The sequence below is a fragment of the Schistocerca serialis genome, chromosome 3 (genome assembly GCF_023864345.2).
Source record: "Schistocerca serialis cubense isolate TAMUIC-IGC-003099 chromosome 3, iqSchSeri2.2, whole genome shotgun sequence".
NCBI lineage: Eukaryota > Metazoa > Arthropoda > Insecta > Orthoptera > Acrididae > Schistocerca > Schistocerca serialis.
Genome location: NC_064640.1, coordinates 1005833329 through 1005854614, shown reverse-complemented (window position 1 = coordinate 1005854614; position 21286 = coordinate 1005833329). Strand labels below are relative to the sequence as shown.

The 21286-nt window shown below is 46.9% G+C and overlaps 1 protein-coding gene across 1 annotated transcript in view; it reads right to left on the bottom strand.

Annotated features, from left to right (window-relative positions):
• Positions 1-21286, bottom strand: part of LOC126471452 (uncharacterized) — a 413388-nt gene that overhangs the window by 388999 nt on the left and 3103 nt on the right. The window lies entirely within an intron of this gene.

The window sequence follows — 21286 nt, the reverse complement described above, 5'->3', positions numbered from 1 at the left end:
AAGTTGTGAGTCATCCTCTTGTCTTGTACTGCATGTACAACTGCTGTATCCATACCATCTTCAGCGCGTCCGGGCACTACGGTCAGAAGATCAGCGTAGCAGGTTGCTACTCTGTGGCCAGTATGGGTGCACCTTGCAGAGCATGGATTGCTGTCCGTGATGATCACACACCCTGTTGAGAACCACGTCCCGCCTTTTGTAATGCCAAGGGGACCATCATAAACCGCGGTGATTTTAGTGTAATTACTGTCTGAATAAAATTGTCAGTTCTGTTCGTCTCATTGCGCAGTTCTTTCAGTTTAATTTTGTAGTGTACTGCAACACTTCCTTATATATATGGTCCAAATTTCATCCAGCTATGTTACTTGAGTGATACACCGTGCGAAAGTTACTTTCGTCCTTAAGTTTTGTGCATCAGGGTATCTGGAATTTCGTTTCCCCGATATGCAAATGCAGTTGAACCAAACAGCGCTCACGAACGGTTTCATCCGACGCCCAGCGTCGGTGGAAAACGTCTATTATTGTTCATAATTATAATTTGTTTTACCGGAGAACTTTATGTACCCATCCGATAGAGTAGTTTAAAATTAGTCTAACGGGATATTCAGTTTAACACTATGTGTTGTAAAAGACCTCAAAACTCGAAGAATAGGCAGCACTGCAGTTGCCAGTGGGGGCTGCCTGTTGCACGGCGGTAGCAGCGGGCTGGCACACCACACGTGGCAGAAAAATGTTTACCAATCTTCCGATGTCTATTGTTGTTATACACTGCATCAGAAACACAAAGAGAGGGAGCCATACTAGTGCCACAGTACTAAAGCAGGCTGGGACACTATCACTTTCAAGACGTTTTCGTTAAATTGCTGAATGTTTCACATTCCATATCCCCACCACGATCTTATCTGCTGATTTTTTTTTTTTTTTTTTGCTATGCTTTCGGATAAAAAACCTGACACCTCCTATACCTTCTAACACCTCTGAGACCAATAAACACTAATTCGCCGAGTCTTCCTTAACCCTGTGTGCCGGACCGCTCCGCGCTCTCTACTTCTCCCATGCAACTGTGCTAGACAGTCTCTGCTGGATTACTGGTTATTCTTCTTGGGTCTCTCTCTCTGGTAACACATGTCGTTAAACCGAATATCGCACGAGACTGATTTAGGAGTGCTCGATCGAATGAAGGTCATGAAATTCCACTTACAAAAAATAGTTGTTTGTGATGTGAGAGAAACGGACGTCTTCCGACGTTTTCATGAAACACACGATGATTAATTTATGTATGGATTGTCGATATATTGCAAAAATGAAATGGCAAATAGTATTTACCGGATGAGCAGAGAAAATGTTCCTTATAACTCAGAAGACACAGTTCGTGCACAAGGTGACACTCTAGAGGTCGGCCACCTCCATTACATCCAGAACGAGCAAATTTATCGAGTGTGGACAATTTAGCGAACTTTCTGAGGTACGAAAGCAATTTTAACGTTTATATCTGCCGAATAATGGCACGAGTACGTTATTTCTTGAAATTGAACTATATACTTTTTATGTAAATTTAAGGAGGAGGGGGAGAAAGGAAAGGAAAAGAAAGGGACTGTTGATATTAGCTGCATCAGGACTTCGGTTGGTTTAAAAGAGGGGGGAAGGGACCAAACTACTACGTCATCGGTCCCTTGTTCCTAATAAAACAATGCCACAAATGTGAGAATAAAACGTACGAGACATATAAGACAAAACGGAAAGAAAGGAAAACCACAAGAACGAAGGAAAGGCAACGAACACTAAAAGGAACAAACGAGGACAAGAAAATAACAGAGAGACGTTAGAAACAGAAGTGAGTAAAACAAGAAAGCAGGTTACAGTGGCTGGCCGACCGCGAGAATAAAAAGGAAAAGCCAGCCACTCTGCAACACATTAAAACCTCCACCCAAACAGCACTAGGGTGGAGGACACAGAGGGACAAAGGACACGCACTAAAACCTACATAGAAGTATAAAGCCCACTCTCACGGATAGAACGTAAAACTAAAGCTGCTGTTGAGGCATTGTCGCCCAACACCGAAGGCAGGGTGTTGGGAAAGTTAAAAGTCCACCGAAGAGCGGCTAAAAGTGCGCAGTCCAGCAAGAGGTGGACGACTGTCATTTGGGAGCCACAGCGACACAGAAGTGGGTCCTCGCGACGGAGTAGGTAACCATGCGTTATCCATGTATGGCCAATGCGGAGCCGGCAGAGGACAACTGATTCTCTGCGAAAGGAGCGCACGGAAGACTTCTACACATTCGTAGTCTCCTTAATGACACGCAGTTTGCTGTGCGTACTGTTATGCCATTCCATCTCCCAGAGCCGGAAAACCCTGCGGATTAAGACAGAACGCAGGTCAGCTTCGGAGATGCCCATCTCCAGAAGCGGTTTCCGCGTCGCCTGTTTGGCCAGCCTGTCGGCAAGTTCGTTGCCGGGTATTCCGACGTGTCCTAGGGTCCACACAAACACCACTAAACGGCGGGACCGTTCCAGGGCATACATGGACTCGTGGATGGACGCTACCAGACGATGGTGAGGGTAGCACTGGTCGATAGTTTGTAGGCTGATCAATGAGCCAGTACACAGGGGAGATGACGCGCCAGGGCATGAGCGCGAGATACGGCCGCCAGCTCTGCAGTGAAAACACTGCAGCCATCTGGCAAGGAGTGCTGTTCAATATGTCCTCCATGAAATTACGCAAAGCCTAGGTGACCATCAGCCATCGAGCCGTCGGTGGGAACCACGTCAGAACCCCGGAACACATCACGAATCGAGAGGAAGTAACAGAGGAGATCAACGGGGTTAACGAAGTCCTTTGGGCCATGCAAAAGGGCAAGACGAAGCTGCGGCCGAGGCGTAAACCAAGAGGCCGTAAGTGAACGGACCGCAAGTAGAGGTGGTAAAGGGAAGGACTCCAGTTCGGCGAGAAGCGACCACAGGTGAACAGCAATCGTTAGCCCAGAACTGGGCTGCTGATGCGGGAGATGGACTGCCACGGGCGGGAAAAGGAGACGGTAATTCGGATGTTCAAGAGAGCTATGAATGTGTGCAACGTAACTGGAGAGCAGTTGTGCACGTCTGATCTTCAATGGAGGGACTCCAGCCTCCACCAGTACGCTTGACACCGAACTCGTTCTAAAAGCTCCTGTCGCTAGTCGAACTCCGCAATGGTGCAATGGGTCGAGCTAACGCAATGCTGAGGGCGCCGCCGAACCATAAATCACACTCCCATAATGAGATTTTCACTCTGCAGCGGAGTGTGCGCTGATATTAAACTTCCTGGCAGATTAAAACTGTGTGCCGGACCGAGACTCGAACTCGGGACCTTTGCCTTTCGCGGGCAAGTGCTCTACCAACTGAGCTACCCAAGCACGACTCACGCCTCGTCCTCACAGCTTTACTTCCGTCAGTACCTCGTCTCTTGCTTTCCAAAGTCAAGGGCTCTGTACAGTTTCAGCAGCGTGGAGCGATCTGCATCCCAGTTGGCGTTGCTCCGGCAGCGGAGGGCACTGAGGTGAAGCCAACACTTCCGTTAAGCGGACGAAGATGAGGAAGCCAAGACAAACGAGCGTCGAAAACCAGACCTAAGAATCGATATGTCTCCACCACAGTGAGTGGATCGTCATTAAGGTAAAGTGCTGGTTCCGGATGAACAGTACGACGCCGACATAAATGCATGACACACGTCTTCATGGCGGAAAACTGGAAGCCATGGGCTAGAGTCCATGACTGTGCCTTGTGGATGGCTCCCTGTAGGCGACGCTCAGCAACACCAGTACTGGTGGAGCAGTACGAAATGCAGAAGTCGTCTGTCTACAGAGAATGTGAGACGGAAGGCCTGACAGCTGCTGCTAGACCGTTCATGGCCACTAAAAATAGAGAGATGCTCAATACAGAGCTCTACAGGACTCCGTTTTCCTGGATATGGATGGAACTATGGAAGGCACCAACTTTGACACGGAAAGTACGGAGCGACATGAAGTTTTGGATAAAAAACGGGAGCGGACCCAGGAGACCCCACTAATACAATGTGGCAAGGATATGATGCTGCCAGGTCGTACCTTATGCTTTACATAAGTCAAAAAAGACGGCAACCAGGTGTTGGCGTCTGGAAAAGGCTGTTCGGATGGCAGACTCGCGAGACAAGTGATTATCAGTGGTAGAGCGACCCTGGTGGAAGCCGCCCTGACAAGCAGCCAGTAGGCGACGTGACTCCAGGATCCAACCCAACCGCAGACACACCATACGTTACAGCAGCTTACAAAGAACGTTGGTGAGGCTGATGGGCCGACAGCTGTCCACAAGAAGCGGGTTTTTACGGGGTTTGAGCACCGGAACGATGGTGCTCTCCCGCCGTTGCGATGGAAAGACGCTATCACACCAGATCCGGTTGAAGATGATGAGAATATGTCGCTTGTAGTCTGATGAGAGATGTTTAATCATTGTAGTCAGATGAGAGATTTTTAATCATCTGGCTGTGGATCCGATCAGGCCCAGGAGCTGTGTCGGGGCAATGTGCAAGGTCACTGAGGAGCTCCCACTCTGTAAATGGGACGTTATAGGATTCACTGTGGCGTGTAGTGAATGAGAGGACTTTCCCTTCCAGACGCCGTTTGAGAGTGCGAAAGGCTGGGGGGTGATTCTCCGATACAGAGGCTCGAGCAAAGTGCTCAGCAAAGTACTCGGCAATCGCGTTTGCGTCGGTAGATAACACGCCATTTATGGTACACCTGTTGGGGTCTGGTACCCGAAAACACATGTGATCTTTGTCCAGACTTGGGAAGGTGACGTATAGCACCCAATGGTCGAGGCATATCTCTCCCAACACTCCTACTTCCGTCTTTTGATAAGCTGGCATATGCGGGCACGGAGCCGGTTAAAGGCTGTGAGGTGCTTCAGGGAAGGGTGCCGCTTATGCCGTTGTAGAGCTCGCCGACGCTCCGTAATTGCTTCAGCGACTTTCGGCGACCACCAAGGGACTGCCTTACGCGAGGTATCGCGTTTTCTACCGCAGAAACGTTTGTTGTAGTCACCTGCTCAACCATCACATCGATGTTAGTGTGTGGAGGAGATTGAATGGTGACAGCGGAGGTGAAAGTTTCCCAGTCCGCCTTGCTTAAAGCGCACCTGGGCAGGCGTCCATGGGCGTGGCACCGGGGCAGTGACAGAAAGATGGGGAAGTGGTCACTGCCACACAGGTCGTCATGTGCTCTCCAGTGGATAGATGGGACAAGTCCTGGGCTGCAAATTGATAAATCAGTGGCTGAGTAACTACCTTGAGCCACACTGAAATGTGTGGTGGCCCCAGTATTTAAGAGGCAGAGGTCAAACTGAGACAGTAAAGTTTCGAGATCTCTGCCTCGGCCAGTAAGCACGGTGTGGTGCCACCCCAGGAAGGGTTATGGGCGTTAAAATCTCCCAAAGGTAGGAAAGGTTCAGGGAGTTGATCATCAGTGCAGCTAATACATTCAGAGGTACTGTACCATCTGGGAGAAGAAATACATTGGAGACAGTTATTTCCTGTGTCATCCTTATTCTGACAGCCACAGCTTGAAGAGCGGTGAAACTCCACCTAATACTCGATTATAGTCGCTACGATTGCTGTGATATCCCTTATAGCCATGGAGGGCAGCGGTCTGCATTGCCGGGAACCATGTTTCCTGGAGTGCAATGCAGATAGCAGGTGTAAAGCTTAACAGTTGTCGTAGCTCAGCCAGGCGGTGAAAAAAACCGCCTCAATTTCACTGGAGGATGACGTCATCGTGAGACTGGGAAGGCATGGAACATTCAAAGAGGCAGTTTACGCCTCTGGGTCACCTGCTGCCTCCGACTTTTTGCCTGAGCAGTCTATATGCATTGTTTCTGAGGGTCTGGCGAGATCTGCCGGCCAGAGTGGCCGAGCGGTTCTAGGCGCTACAGTCTGGAACCGCGCGACCGCTACAGTCACAGGTTCGAATCCTGCCTCGGGCATGGATGTGTGTGATGTCCTTAGGTTAGTTAGGTTTAAGTAGCTCTAAGATCTAGGGGACTGATGACCTCAGCAGTTACGTCCCATAGTGCTCAGACCCATTTGAACCATCTGGCGAGATCTACGTAGGTCCTCAGCGGACGCCAGAAATTCTACCCCTTCCTCAGACACAGAGCTTGTATGTAGCAGAGGTGTGGCTGCCACCGCAATTTCCTTGGTTTTAGGGGTCTCCTTTCTGGATTTCTCTCGCTGCTCCTTGGGTTTCCCTGTCTGGAAGGACTTCACTGGCTTCGTCTCTGGGACTGAGGATGAGTGTGAAGCCCTATGACCAGCTTCTTTTGAGCTCTTCAGCCACTGGTGGGCGTCATCTTTCCCACTAGCAGAAACCTGTGAATGGAGTGTCCCACGGGACCCCTTCCTAGTGAGAAAAGCCGAAGAAGAGTTATGCTTCTCCTGCTTAGAAGTGGTGATGGACGTCCCTTATGGTTGGGGAGGTGTTGCTCCCGAAGGAGATGGTGCAGGAGCAACGGGGAGGGAAATGACCCCCACCATCAAGGGGGCAGGTGTAGTCCTCCGGCTCTGAGAGATGAATGGGGCAAGAACTGTTGTAGCAGTGGCATAAGACGATGTCATACGTACAGGATGCAGGCGTTCCAATTTTCTCTTAGCCTCAGTGTTGGTCAGTCGGTCCAGGGCCTTGTACTCCATGATTTTCCTTTCTTTCTGGAGAATCCTCCAGTCTGGCGAGCAAGGCGAATGGTGCTCTCCGCAGTTGACACAGATAGGAGGCGGGGCACATGGAGTATTGGGATGTGAGGGGCATCCGCAATCTCGACATGTGACGCTGGAAGTACAGTGGGAAGACATATGGCCAAACTTCCAGCACTTAAAGCACCACATCAGGTGAGTGATATAGGGCCTTACATCACAACTATAGACCATCACCTTGACCTTGTATCACCCTCGAAGGCCAAGATGAAGGCACCAGTGGCAACCTGATTATCCCTCGGACCCAGGTCGACACGCCGGACGAAATGTACACCTCGCTGCTCTAAATTGGCGCGCAGCTCATCGTCAGACTGCAAAAGAAGGTCCATGTCAAATATGATATCCTGGACCATATTTAAGCTGTTATGGGACATGATGGTTACAGAATCATTCCCCAGCTTGTCATAAGCGAGTAACGCCCGTGACTGGGCAGAGGATGCTGTTTTGATCAAGACTGATCCAGGTCTCATTTTGGACAATCCCTCCACCTCCCAAAACTTCTTCTCTAAAGGCTCAACAAAAAACATAGGCTTCATCATCATGAAAGACTCCCCATCAGCTCTCGAAAATACAAGGCACCTTGACGAATAAGCCTGACATTCCTCCCATGGTGTGGCCAGGGAGGGGAACGATTTGGGGCCATACTTCTGTGCATTGGATTGAGCTCGTGAAAGCTTAGAGACTGCTGGTGTCTCACCACCAGCAAGACACGATGGACTATGCTTCATCGCATGTCATCAACCCTGATGCCACCCACTCTGACCAGAGGCCCTCTCCACAGGCGCCACCCAGCCACAGCAAAGGCCACCTGGCAGGATGGCCATTGCTCGGAGTCCTGATGCCCCAGGGGGATGGGCATCTACCCCTTGGCATATGTGGGGAATTAACGGCGCAGGCATCAGCAGAGCGATCCCTGTGTGGTCGCAGGGCTACAACCAACAGGGTACATGGCGGCCCCACCACAACGGACTGGCTACCGTGCTGGATATCAGGCGCAAAGAAGTCCATGGTCATCGTCGACGCACCCAGGAAAGTGTCCTCGCCCAAGAGATGGAGAACGAGCGGGACTGAAATGCGACGATGAGAAAGTGGGCTAAAGATTTCAATGCACGACGGACATGATGCACCATATAAGGCGCACTTCCCCAATTTGCTTGCTCTTCGGAAAATTTTTAAAGAATGGAGGTCAAACCCTACAGGGGACCAGCACATAAAGGCCAAAACGTGTGAAACTCCATTTAATCGCCACTTACGACAGGCGGGAATAGCTCGGGCCTATTGTAACCCCCATACCCGGAGGGGCCCATCAGGACTTTGTGTGGCATCAGCAGCGACGAGTGAAAAATGTATGTCGGACTGGGATTCGAACCTGGTACCTCACTAGCCAGTTGCGTTAACCAATGCACCAACTGGATACAGTGTTCATGGCTACTGCGTGGACTATCTCGGCACACCTTTCGGTCGGTCCTCGTTCCCATCTAGCGCCACTATCGGCGTCCCTGTCCAAGTCCTGCATGCTCGGTGCCTTGAGATTCCCCCAGGAGCCTAGTAAGCGGGAAATCCCGGGTTCGAATCCCGGTCCAGCACACATGTTCACTCGTCGCCGCTGATGCTGCACAAAGTCCTGATGAACTAATATATAGTCCCTTCCTTATCCTTTCCTTTCTCCCACATCATCCTTCAATTTACATAATATGTGTTATAGCTGTGGATTCCACGTGGTGTCTCTTCTTTCGGACATAATTTTTCTCGTGGAACTGTCAAGAGCTATCGAGGAAGACTACAACGACATAGCCGGCCGTTGTGGCCGAGCGGTTCTAGGCACTTCAGTCCGGAACCGCGCTGCTGCTACGGTCGCAGGTTCGAATCCTACGTCGGGCATGGATGTGTGTGATGTTCTTAGGTTAGTTAGGTTTAAGAAGTTGTAAGTCTAGGGGACTGATGACCTCAGATGTTAAGCCCCGTAGTGCTCAGAGGCATTTGAACCATTTTTACAACGACATAACAGGTGTGGAATTTTTACAGGTCCATATATATTATAAAGATGGATGTACGTATATATTTATGTATGTGCGTTCCACATCCCGTCCTAAACCATTGGACCAATTCCACCCGAACATGGTGCACGTATCACTTGCTGTCTGGAAAGAATCGTTGTGAGGGTAAGAACCACCTGTGTAGCAAAGGAGTGGGGGTGGGTAGGAAAAAGAAGGGTAGCCAGCGACGCGTGAATTCTGAGACTTTGTTCATTCAGTATTTGAGAATGACATTACTTAGCGACTTGAAACTAACTTTACACATAATTTCAAAGCCTTACGAATTTTGTTTCTCGCTGATAACCTCCACAAATTGATAAAAGGATACGTGTTTAACACTTACTACTTTTCTACTGTTCATGCACTAAAAGTACCACATAAGGCACGAGGTTATAATTTATTACTTATTTACTACGAAATGGATTCACGACACATTTTGCAGACAGTATTCTCACATACCACTGAGTGTACCTGCAAAATTATATCATTGTGTGACTCATAGTTGAGTAGATATGACATTTAAACCCTGAGATGCAGGAAAAATTGTCGCATGATGTACGTCGCTTTAGTTTATTACTTCTTTACTACTAACTCTATTTGCAACACCTTTCGAAGGGAGTATCCACACACACCACTGGATGTTCCTGCAGAGTAATATAATTGTACCGCACATAGTTCAGGAGATGACACCATAAAATTGAGCGGCGTGAAAACGAAACTGCAGACTGAAATTCGCGAGAGATATAGGCGAAATACACTACTGACCATTAAAATTGCTACACCAAGAAGAAATGCAGATGATAAACTGGTATTCATTGGACAAATATATTATACTAGAACTGACATGTGAATACATTTTCACGCAATTTGGGTTCATAGATCCTGAGAAATCAGAACCCAGAACAACCACCTCTGGCCGTAATAGCGGCCTTGATACGCTTGGGCATTGAGTCAAACAGAGCTTGGATGGCGTGTACAGGTACAGCTGCCCATGCAGCTTCAAAGCGATACCACAGTTCATCAAGAGTAGTGACTGGCGTATTGTGACGAGCCAGTTGCTCGGCCACCATTGACCAAACGTTTTCACTTGGTGAGAGATCTGGAAAATGTGCTGGCCAAGGCAACAAGCGGTTGTGCATTATCCTGCCGAAACGTTGGATTTTGCAGGGATCGAATGAAGGGTAGAGCCACGGGTCGTAACACATCTGAAATGTAACGTCCACTGTTCAAAGTGCCGTCAATGCGAACAAGAGGTGACCGAGACGTGTAACCAATGGCACCCCATACCATCACGGCGGGTGATACGCCAGTATGGCGATGACAAATACACGCGTCCAATATGCGTTCACCGCTGTGTCGCCAAACACGGATGCGACCATTACAATGCTGTAAACAGAACCTGGATTCATCCGAAAAAATGACGTTTTGCCATTCGTGCACCCAGGTTCGTCGTTGAGCACACCATCGCAGTAGAGATGGGGGATCCGCTCCTGAACTAATTCATAGAGTTGAATCTTTCAAAGGAATGAACTATCAGTGATTCAGAAAAAAGGAACGGTAGCTCCAAACGTTTCCCACAGCAGAGAGAGAGAGAGAGAGAGAGAGAGAGAGAGAGAGAGAGAGAGCATATCAGCGGGGCCTCTGCTGGTCAGAGCACACTGCACGCCACACAACACAGCCAGCGCCGGCCTCTACCCTACTTCTGCCTTGGCTGCCTACATTGTGCAGTGCCCCATTGGATTTTGTGTTTCACATATGCCGTGCCGTCTCTGTGCTTCCTCTGCCGCGTGAAGTGTCTGGCGCACCTTAACTTTGCATTGCACTCCGTCAGCGATCGTTTCAGTCGCAGGTCCTGCCTCTGGGCAGTTGATGCGAGCAACAGGACAGAGAGCCTCCTGGCGGAGAACATAAGAACTACTTGCAACAACCTGCTCGCAAGAGAACGGACGGTTTGTCTCGGAGCGGGTGAGTGGTGGCCGTTCACCGCTCCCCCCACCCTCGGAACTCGCCCGCTCAACGCTCACCCCACCGTTCTCGACTCTGCCAGAGCGTTGAGCAAAGCAACTCAGGTGTCACTCTCGTCTCTGCAGTCTTGAGCTCACGCAGCAATACAGCTCGCGGCTCGACCTGCTTGATTCAGCGCCTCTGCATCGGAGTTCGTCTCTACTGGATATTGTTCTTTGTACTAATACCGATATGTATATTACATAATTATGTTATGTATACATCATTAGCTTTCATTTTATTTTTATTTGTTTAAACTGATCAGATTAGGTTCCTGACGGCTCCTCTTACTATAGGATTTTTTATTATGGTCACTCGAATTTACACTTTAATTACGAGCGAACCGATAAACGTATAGCAAAAGTGATACACCAATATTTTCCTTGTTTTATTCTGCGGAAGGCTATATGCAGCACTTTGGTCTTACAGCCAAATGTATATATTTTTTCTTATTGTAGTACGGATTTTGCGATTTTAGGCGTCTTCGGAAGGAAACATTCACTTTAAAAATATATGGCTTGGCATGTATTTGTACGAGGTTAATGAAATTTTAATACATTATAGCCAAATATATTGTTAATGTAAATCTCAAGTTACAACATTTTCCGATCACCCAAAAAACCACGATAGTGCAAAATAAATCAATAATCAAAAACTTTGTCATTTCGTGGAAATTTCAATAAACAATACAAAATTCTTACTCATTATCTGTGTTACTTCAAAATAGGATGAAATAAGATCAAAATACAGGTGTAGTTCTGGAATAAACCAAGTTTAAAGGGCAATGTGCCTTCCATTTATTTTGTGTCGTGAATGAGTGGTGAGTCATGAAAAAGAGCTAGTTCATTTCAGGGAGTGAACAGTTCTGTTCCGATCTCTGAAAAGAACAGTTTTGCCCATCTCTACATCGCAGGCGCCCCTGTCTGTGATGCAGCGTTAAGGGTAACCGCAGACATGCTCTCCGAGACATGCTGCTGCCAACGTCAGCGAACTGTTCGTGCAGATAGTTGTTGTCTTGCAAACGTCCCCATCTGTTGACTGAGAGATCCGTTAGAGCCATGCGGATAAGATGCCTGTCATCTCGACTGCTAGTGATACTAGGCCGTTAGGATCCAGCACGGTGTTCCGTATTACCCTCCTGAACCCACCGATTCCATATTCTGCTAGCAGTCATTAGATCTCGACTAACGCGAGCAGGAATGTCGCGTTATGATAAACCGCAATCGCGATAGGCTACCATCCGACCTTTATCAAAGTCGGAAACGTGATGGTACGCATTTATCCTCCTTACACGATGGATCACAAGAACGTCTCACCAGGCAACGCCGGTCAACTGCTGTTTGTGTATGAGAAATCGGTCGGAAACTTTCCTCATGTCAGCACGTTGTAGGTGTCGCCACCGGCGCCAACCTTGTGTGAATGATCTGAAAAGCTAATCCTTTGCATATCACAACATCCTCTTCCTGTCGGTTAAATTTCACGTCTATAGCACGTGATCTTCGTGGTGCAGCAATTTTAATGGCGAGTAGTGTACATGTCCAAACATGAGTGTAATGTCTTAAATATATGTGACAAGTGCGTATTGCGGCAAAACGCGGGTAAAAAGCTCTTCGTAAACCCCTGGATCAATTTAGACCAAATTTGGTACACAGACAGTCTTACGTTCTTGAAACAAATACTGTGGTGATAAGAACCAGCGACTTCCCGTTTGTGTGGGAGTGATAATGTTTACAGAGTAGAGGGATGAGAAGATGGACAGACAGAGAAAGGGCAGGAAAGGATGGACAGAGAGACAGGGACAGAGAATTAGACAGATAAAGGGAAGAAGGGGAAATGGGAAGAGAGTGGTTGTGGAGGAGATGCACAGAGGGGAGGGGGGCGTGAAGGAGACAGAGGAAGAGAGGGGAGGAGCAAACGAACAGACAAAGGAGAGAGTAGGAGATGGGCAGGGAGATAGGTGGAGGAAATATGGACAGAGAGATGGGGAGCAAGAGATGGACAGATTGAGGGATGGGAGGAGATGGACAGAGAGATGTGGCAGAGGAGATGGGCTTAGAGGGTGTGAGGAGGAGATTGAGAAGGATGAGAGAGAAGAAAGAGAGGATGAGATGGACAAAGCCGGAAGGAGCAGTTGGACAGAGAGGGTGGGGAGGAGCACGGGGACAGAGTAAGGGGGAGGCGGAGACGGACAGGTAGAAGGGGAAGGAGCAGATGGACAGAGAGAGTGGAGAGGAGCATGTGGATAGAGTAAGTGGGAGGCGGAGATGGACAGGTAGAGGGGGAAGGAGCAGATGGACAGAGAGCGTGGAGAGGAGTACGTGGACAGAGTAAGGGGGAGGCGGAGACAGACAGGTAGAGGGGGAAGGAGCAGATGGACAGAGAGTGTGGAGAGGAGCACGTGGACAGAGTAAGGGGGAGGCAGAGACGGACAGGTAGAGGGGGAAGGAGCAGATGGACAGAGTGGAGAGGAGCACGTGGACAGAGTAAGGGTGAGGCAGAGACGGACAGGTAGAGGGGGAAGGACCAGATGGACAGAGAGAGTTGAGAGGAGCACGTGGACAGAGTAAGGGGGAGGCAGAGACCGACAGGTAGAGGGGGAAGGAGCAGATGGACAGAGAGAGTGGAGAGGAGCACATGGACAGAGTAAGGGGGAGGCAGAGACGGACAGGTAGAGGGGGAAGGAGCAGATGGACAGAGAGCGTGGAGAGGTGCACATGGACAGATTAAGGGGGAGGCGGAGACAGACAGGTAGAGGGGGAAGGAGCAGATGGACAGAGAGAGTGGAGAGGAGCACGTGGACAGAGTAAGGGGGAGGCGGAGACGGACAGGTAGAGGGGGAAGGAGCAGATGGACAGAGAGAATGGAGAGGAGCACGTGGAGAGAGTAAGGCGGAGGTGGGGACGGACAGGTAGAGGGGGAAGGAACAGATGGACAGAGAGAGTGGAGAGGAACACGTGGACAAAGTGAGGGGGAGGCGAAGATGGAAGGTAGAGGGGGAAGGAGTTGATGGACCGAGAGACTGGGGAGGAGCGCGTGGACAGAGTAAGGGTAGGCAGAGATGGACAGGTTGAGGGGGAAGGAGCAGATGGACAGAGAGAGTGGTGAGGGGCATGTGGACAGAGTGAGGGGGAGGCGGAGATGGACAGGTAGAGGGGGAAGGAGCAGATGGACGGAGAGAGTGGAGAGGAGCACATGGACAGAGTAAGAGGGAGGTGGAGACGGACAGGTAGACGGGGAAGGAGCAAATGGACAGAGAGAGTGGAGAGGAGCACGGGGACAGAGTAAGGGGGAGGTGGAGATGGAAGGTATAGGGGGAAGGAGTTGATGGACAGAGAGACTGGGGAGGAGCACGTGGACAGAGTAAGGGTAGGCGGAGATGGACAGGTTGAGGGGGAAGGAGCAGATGGACAGAGAGAGTGGTGAGGAGTATGTGGACAGAGTAAGGGAGAGGCGGGGACGGACAGGTAGAAGGGGAAGGAGCAGATGGACAGAGAGAGTGGAGAGGAGCACATGGACAGAGTAAGGGGGAGGTGGAGACGGACAGGTAGAGGGGGAAGGAGCAGATGGACAGAGAGAGTGCCGAGGAGCACGGGGACATAGTAAGGGGGAGGTGGAGATGGACAGGTAGAGTTGGAAGGAGAAGACGTACTAATAGCAAATTGAAACTTCCTGGCAGATTAAAACTGTGTGCCGGACCAAGACTCGAACTCGGAACCTTTGCCTTTCGCTGGCAAGTGCTGTAGCAACTTAGCTACACATGCACGACTCACGTCCCGTCCTGCTCAGAGCTTTACTTCTGCCAGTACCTCATCTCCTACCTTCAAAAAAAAAAAAAAAAAAAAAAAAAAAAAAAAAAAAAAAAAAAAAAAAAAAAAATTCTAATAGCAGATTTGTTGGTTGGTTGATTTGGGAGAGGGGCTTTCCGTCCAGCAGACTTGAATAAACATATACCCGTGAAACAGTTTGTGCTCTGCTGCCTTAGCGATAAGACAGGTCGCTTGTGAAGCTATTCAGACTTTCGCAATGTATACGAAGGTCGAAAGAGGAAATATGACTTTCGAATATGGCGAATGACGCCAAACTGTTGGAGCAGCAGAGATGTTTTGTTTTCTGAAAAGTATCCTCATAGTGTCAAACCTGACGATCCATCTTTACACATATTATTAAAAAAAATTCCAAGAAACTGGTATTGAGAAAAAAAAAGATCTGATGAGAGATATGAAACCAACATGCTAGCAACAGCAACGCAACAGATGTTCCGACGGGGCGGTTTGAATGGCGAGTGCGATCAGTCTGACAATCTACTGGCACGGTAGCTCAGGGTCTTCGGTCAGAGGATTAGCTGCCCTCTGTAATAAAAAAACTGAGTTAATCGATCAACAATGAACTTAAACGGATGTCTTACGACGTCCACCCCGAGCAGATGCAACGAACGAAAGCGAACAAAATGAGGTAAAAAAAAGGACAATAGTACATTCATACTCTCCATATTTCGCTCTATCAACAGACTTACGGCAATGACTTCAAGAATCGATTACTATGTTCCGAATGGTGCCCACGAATACTACAAAGTGAAGAGACGTTTCCACGCAATATTTTGCTTACGGATGAAGTCTAGTTTACAAATCGAAGGCAAAAAAATGGTTCAAATGGCTCTGAGCACTATGGGACTTAACATCTGTGGTCATCAGTCCCCTAGAACTTAGAACTACTTAAACCTAACTAACCTAAGGACATCACAAACATCCATGCCCGAGGCAGGATTCGAACCTGCGACCGTAGCAGTCCAGCGGTTCCGGACTGAACGCCTAGAACCGCTAGACCACCGGGGCCGGCAATCGTAGGCAATCAGCGTTCACAGTATGCACTACTGATAAACTGAAAATCCACGCTAGCTGATAAAAGTTGATAAAATTGAGAACTGTACAAGAATCAATCGCTAATAACCTGTTTATTGCAGATATAGCTAGATTTCAACCATTGTGTGGCTATTATTAGTGCTGTGGGACGTAAGTCAAATCGTCATTATCGCTTGCCCTACAAATAGCCCAACCAGACTAGCCATGTCAGTATTTCAGTCCACATTAATCTGATAACGAGTTGATCCGTCAACGTGTGGTGTGCTATTGTCAGGAATCGCATCATTGATCCCTATTTGATTGATGGTCTGCAAACAACCATAAATAAAGAATCAGACTTTTGTAGCGTAGCAGATGTTTAAAAATGAATATTTTTAATGTCGGTAGTCAGAAGAAATTTTCTTACACATTCCGCTTTAAATAACTATTATTTTGCTGTTTAAAAGTAAAAGTTTTAAACTTTTTTCGTCGTAAATAATGATCATGTAAAATAGAAATCATTAAAACAGGACAAAACTGCTAATTTTCAATTTACTGTAACAACTGTTCAAATACTTTTTGCTTCGACCCAAGCACATTAGTGCTCTGTGTTCGTATGCTTTGGATACGCCGAAATGTTTCTGCAGCTGTTGGTGACAACCACGTTTCCTAAAATCTTTTTATCATTTAATCGCTAGTTGTAGGACACGATTAATATACGTTTTCAGATGCGTCCCCGCAAACAATCAGTGAGGACCGTGTAATTCTGGTCAGTATTTTCCACTTCCTCGGCAAGGAAAACATTTATTTGAGGAAATTCTGGTGGTCAGCTGACAATGTGGCAGGAACATAGTGGCCAGAAAAAAGCAAATATACTCCTTTATAACTATTGAAAAGATTATTTCCCACTAAAGATCATAATGGTCTATAAAAAATAAAAAAAACAGGTGATTACTTAAAATAGGATGTGCAAGGAATAATTTCCTCCCACAAAAATTTTTAAAATTTAATTTTCATATATTAATAATCTCACAAAATTTATGTATCTTGTTTTAGTTATTGTACAAGTTATCAGCGGCGGGAACACTCTTTTAATGAAATCACAGAATTGGCGAAATATACAAAAAACGTTCAATTTCATGAGCTATAGTCAAACGCACAAATTTTGGTAATGTTCTCATTTGATATTCTACTCATTGTTTCCTGCAGCTTTCAGAAGGTTCTAAGAGTTAAGTTTGCCACTCAGTTCGACCTTTGTGGGTTTGCGGAAAACGCTTTGCCAGCAAAAGGAAGGGTGTACTGTTTTCTACAGAGAACGTCTATGTCCATGTGGACATGGAGGTCGTTAGAGACGGTTCGCAAAGTTCGTGAAGGCCACCTTTCCATCAGTACCCACAGGTCTCACTCGTAGCACAAACCTTCAAACAAGGAATGATTCATTTGTAATATATTATAAGATATTAAAAGGAAAGCAGATCTTTAGAGGATTTGTAGTATCTCCGTCCTTCCGCATAATTTCGTAGTTCACGTAATTATCACTTTTTTTTTAGATTACGTTTCCACTATTGATAAGAGAAACATGTTTGGGCCAGTGCCTCTGCTACACATTCCACATTCAGATGTCACGGTAAAGAAGGAGAAAGTGATAAATGCAGACTGAAGGACACTGTTGTTTCTGATGCCGAAAAACTTAGGCGTAAACCACAGTCAGTCTGGCTCATGCATACACTCTATTTTGTGACCAGAACAGCATTACGTATTAGCAACTGTACCATGAAAATCAATATACGAGAACTAAGACATGTTCCGCATATAACTTGTTGGACCTGCAGAGTTATTTTATGTATTTTAAATAACTTCCTCTTAAATTTAACCGAGTTCTCACTTCGAGATGAGCCGAAAAAATTAATTAACCTCAGTATCTTATAGAGAAATATTTATTTTCATTTATTTAACTTCATCACATTAAGGCCTTCGAGCACTCTCTTACATCGGACAAGGGTTTCACACATACAACACCTTTTTACATCATTGTTATCTAAGAAATAACAATAATTTTAATCTGAAAAATAGTAATAAAATGATCTGAGTGTCTGTAGAGACAATATGATAACATAGTACTGATTAAGAGTTAATATAGTTAATACTGGCAGTATTCCTGCTATTGCTGCTTCCAATAATAATGATATTATTATTATTATTAATATTAGTGACAGATAAATAATTATAGGGGTACAAAATAGTGATTGTGGCAGATATAAAAAGTATTTATAGGTGCACAAAATAGGTATTTTCTGATATAGAGAGTTCTGGGAAGGGATATTTAATAAGACTGCACCAGCTAAGAACGTCTGGAAATAAGGAAGATCTGGTAGGAAAGAAGATATGGAGGGGCAATGAATACTTAGGGGAAGAATGGTAGTCATTACTGTTGCTTCGGTAGATATGTCATTAACTGTCTTTTGAAACTGAAGATGGAAGAAACTTCGAGAAAGTGGCTGAGCGGTGAAGGGGACCGAAAGGATTTTGATGTGATGGGAACGGGTGGCTTTGACATATTGTTCAGAGTCAGACCGAGAGTTAGTTAGTTTTATGTTCCATGGATATTTTTCGCGAGTTGACGTAAATGAAGTGGAACGAGTCATTTTACATTCACATCCCAAATTAATGTGTAAATACGGTTACAAGCTGAACATTTCTAAGCTTCTTTTTTATTATACATATGTAAGTTAGTAATTCCTATCTACCATCCTTTACACACCACTACAACAGAAATATTTCTACGGAATTGAAGGAGTTGTCAAGGAGAAACTTTTTCAGTTTGTTTTCAAATTTTACTTTGCTGTCTGTCACACATTTTATATCATTGGGTAAATGATCAAATTTTTGTTGCAACATTGTGCACCGCTTTTTGTGCCAAAGACAACCTTAATGTGGAGTAATAAAGGTCATTCTTCCTTGTGGTATTGTAATTATCTATATCATTGTTCCTTTCCAAATGTAGTGGATTATTTACAACAAACTCCATGAGGGGAAAAATTATACTATGAAGCAGTAGTCAGAATGCACAACTCATTAGACAGATGGGTACAAGATAATCGTGCATAAGCACCACATATTATTGTTACAGCACGCTTTTGAGCAACGAAGACTTTCTTTCTTCAGCCAAAAGCGTTAAGGTCGATGAGAGATATAAGGAACAGTGTACGTCGGTAAGACAACGGAGGGGAGAGAGCGTATGGAAACACCGGCACTTGTCTGCCCACAGCCAGGACTGCTGTGCCTGTGATGGTCAAATATGATCGAAGAGTCGAACGTCACAGATACAGTATATAGAACACAGGCGTTCATACGGAGTTCGAGGAGCCGCGAGCCTTCCCACGAAACTCCTTAGCACGTCAGCTTCGCTGTGATTAATAACTGGAAGTCCACTGAGGTGACGGAAGTCACGGGATAGCGATATCCACACACTCAGATGGCGGTACTGTCGCGTGGACAAGATATAAAAAGGCAGTGCATTGGCAGATCTGTCATTTGAACTCCAGCGATTCATGTGTAAAGGTTTCCGGCGTGGTTATGGCCGCACGACGGGAATTAACAGACTCTGAACGCGTAAAATAGTAGTTGGAGCTGGATGCACGGAAATTCCATTACGGAAGTCGTTAGGGAATCCAGTGCTCATCGATCCACGGTGTCAAGAGTGTGCCTAGAATTCCAAGTTCCAGGCATTACCTCTGACCACGGACACCGTAGTTGCCGGCCTTCACTTAACGACAGGGAGCACAAGCGTTTGCGTAAAGTTGTCAGTGCTGACATACAAGCAACACTGCACGAAATAATCACAGATATCAGTGTGGAACGTACGACGAACGTATGCGTTAGGAAAGTGCAGCGAAATTTGGTGCTAATGGGCGATGGCTGCAGAGGACCGACGCAAGTGCCTTTGCTAACAGCACGACAACGCCTGCAACGTCTCTTTTGGGCTCGAGACAATGTCGGTTGGACCCTAGTCGACTGGAAAACCGTAGCCTGATCAGATGAGTCCCGATTTCTGCTGGTAAGAGCTGGCGGTAGCGTTCGAGTTTGACGCAGACCTCACGAATCCGTGGATCCAAGTTGTCAACAAGGCACTTCTCAAGCTGGTGGTGGCTCCATAATGGTGTGGGCTGTGTTGATGTGGAATGGACTGCGTCCTCTGGGCCAACTGGACCGATCGTTGACTGCAAATGGTTACGTTCGGCTACTTGGAGACCATTTGCAGCCAACAACGATGGAGTTTTTGTGGGTGACAAAGCGCCATGTAACCGGGCCATAATTGTTCGCGATTAGTTTGAAGAACATTTTGGATGATTCGAGCGAATGATTTGGCCATCCAGATCGCCTGACTTGAATCCCATCGAAAATTTATGGGACATATGGATAGATTAGTTCGTGCACAAAATCGTGCACCGGCAACGCTTTCGCTATTATGGGCGGCTATAGAGACAGAATGGCCCATTATTTCTGCAGGGGACTTCCAGCTGCGTTTTGAATCCATGCCACGTGGAGTTGCTGCTGTACGCCGGGTAAAAGAGGTCCGACACATTAATAGGAGGTATCCCATGACTTTTGTCACCTCAGTGTACAAGTGTTTGTATAAGTTCTTTTAGGTACGCATGTACATACACTGACGAAAAAAAATCGCAGTACCAGAAAATGATTAGTGTAGAGTAACGAAATTTCTGGAATACAGCCGGCCAGCGTGGCCGTGCGGTTCTAGGCGCTACAGTCTGGAACCGAGCGACCGCTACGGTCACAGGTTCGAATCCTGCCTCGGGCATGGATGTGTGTGATGTCCTTAGGTTGGTTAGGTTTAATTAGTTCTAAGTTCTAGGCGACTGATGACCTCAGAAGTTAAGTCGCATAGTGCTCAGAGCCATTTGAACCATTTTTCTGGAATACATGTGTCTAGCTAACATATTTAAGTGATTGACATTACAGTACCACAGGTTAGTGTAAGCATGTGATAAGCCTTTGCAAATGTGAAATGCTGGTACAATAATAACTGGTGTAACTGCGAGAATGTTGAATGCAAGCATGCAAACGTGCATGCATTGTGTTGCACAGGTGCCGCATGTCAGTTTGTAGGATGGAGTCCCATGCCTGTTGGTCGGTCAGTACAGGAACGATTAATGCTGTTTCTGAATGGTGCAGAAGTTGTCGTCCGATGATGTCCCATATGTGCTCGATTGGAGACATATCTGGTGTTAGAGCAGACTAAGGCAACTTGTCGACATTCTGTAGAGCATGTTGAGTTATCCTGTTGGAAAACATACCCTGGAAACTGATCATGGGCCGCGCGGGGTAGCTGCGCCGTCTGAGGCGCCTTGCCAAGGTTCACGCTGCACCTCCCGTCGCAGGTTCGAGTCCTCCCTTGGGCATGGGTGTGTGTGTTATCCTTAGTGTAAGTTAGTTTAAGTTAGATTAAGTAGTGCGTAAGCCTAGGGACCGATGACCTCAGCAGTTTGGTCCCAAAGGAACGTACCACAAATTTACAACATTTCGAAACTGATCATGAATGGCAACACAACAGGTCGAGTCAACAGATTGACGTACAGTTTTGCAGTCAGAGTGTTTGGGAAAACCACGCGAGTGCTCCTGCTGTCGTACGA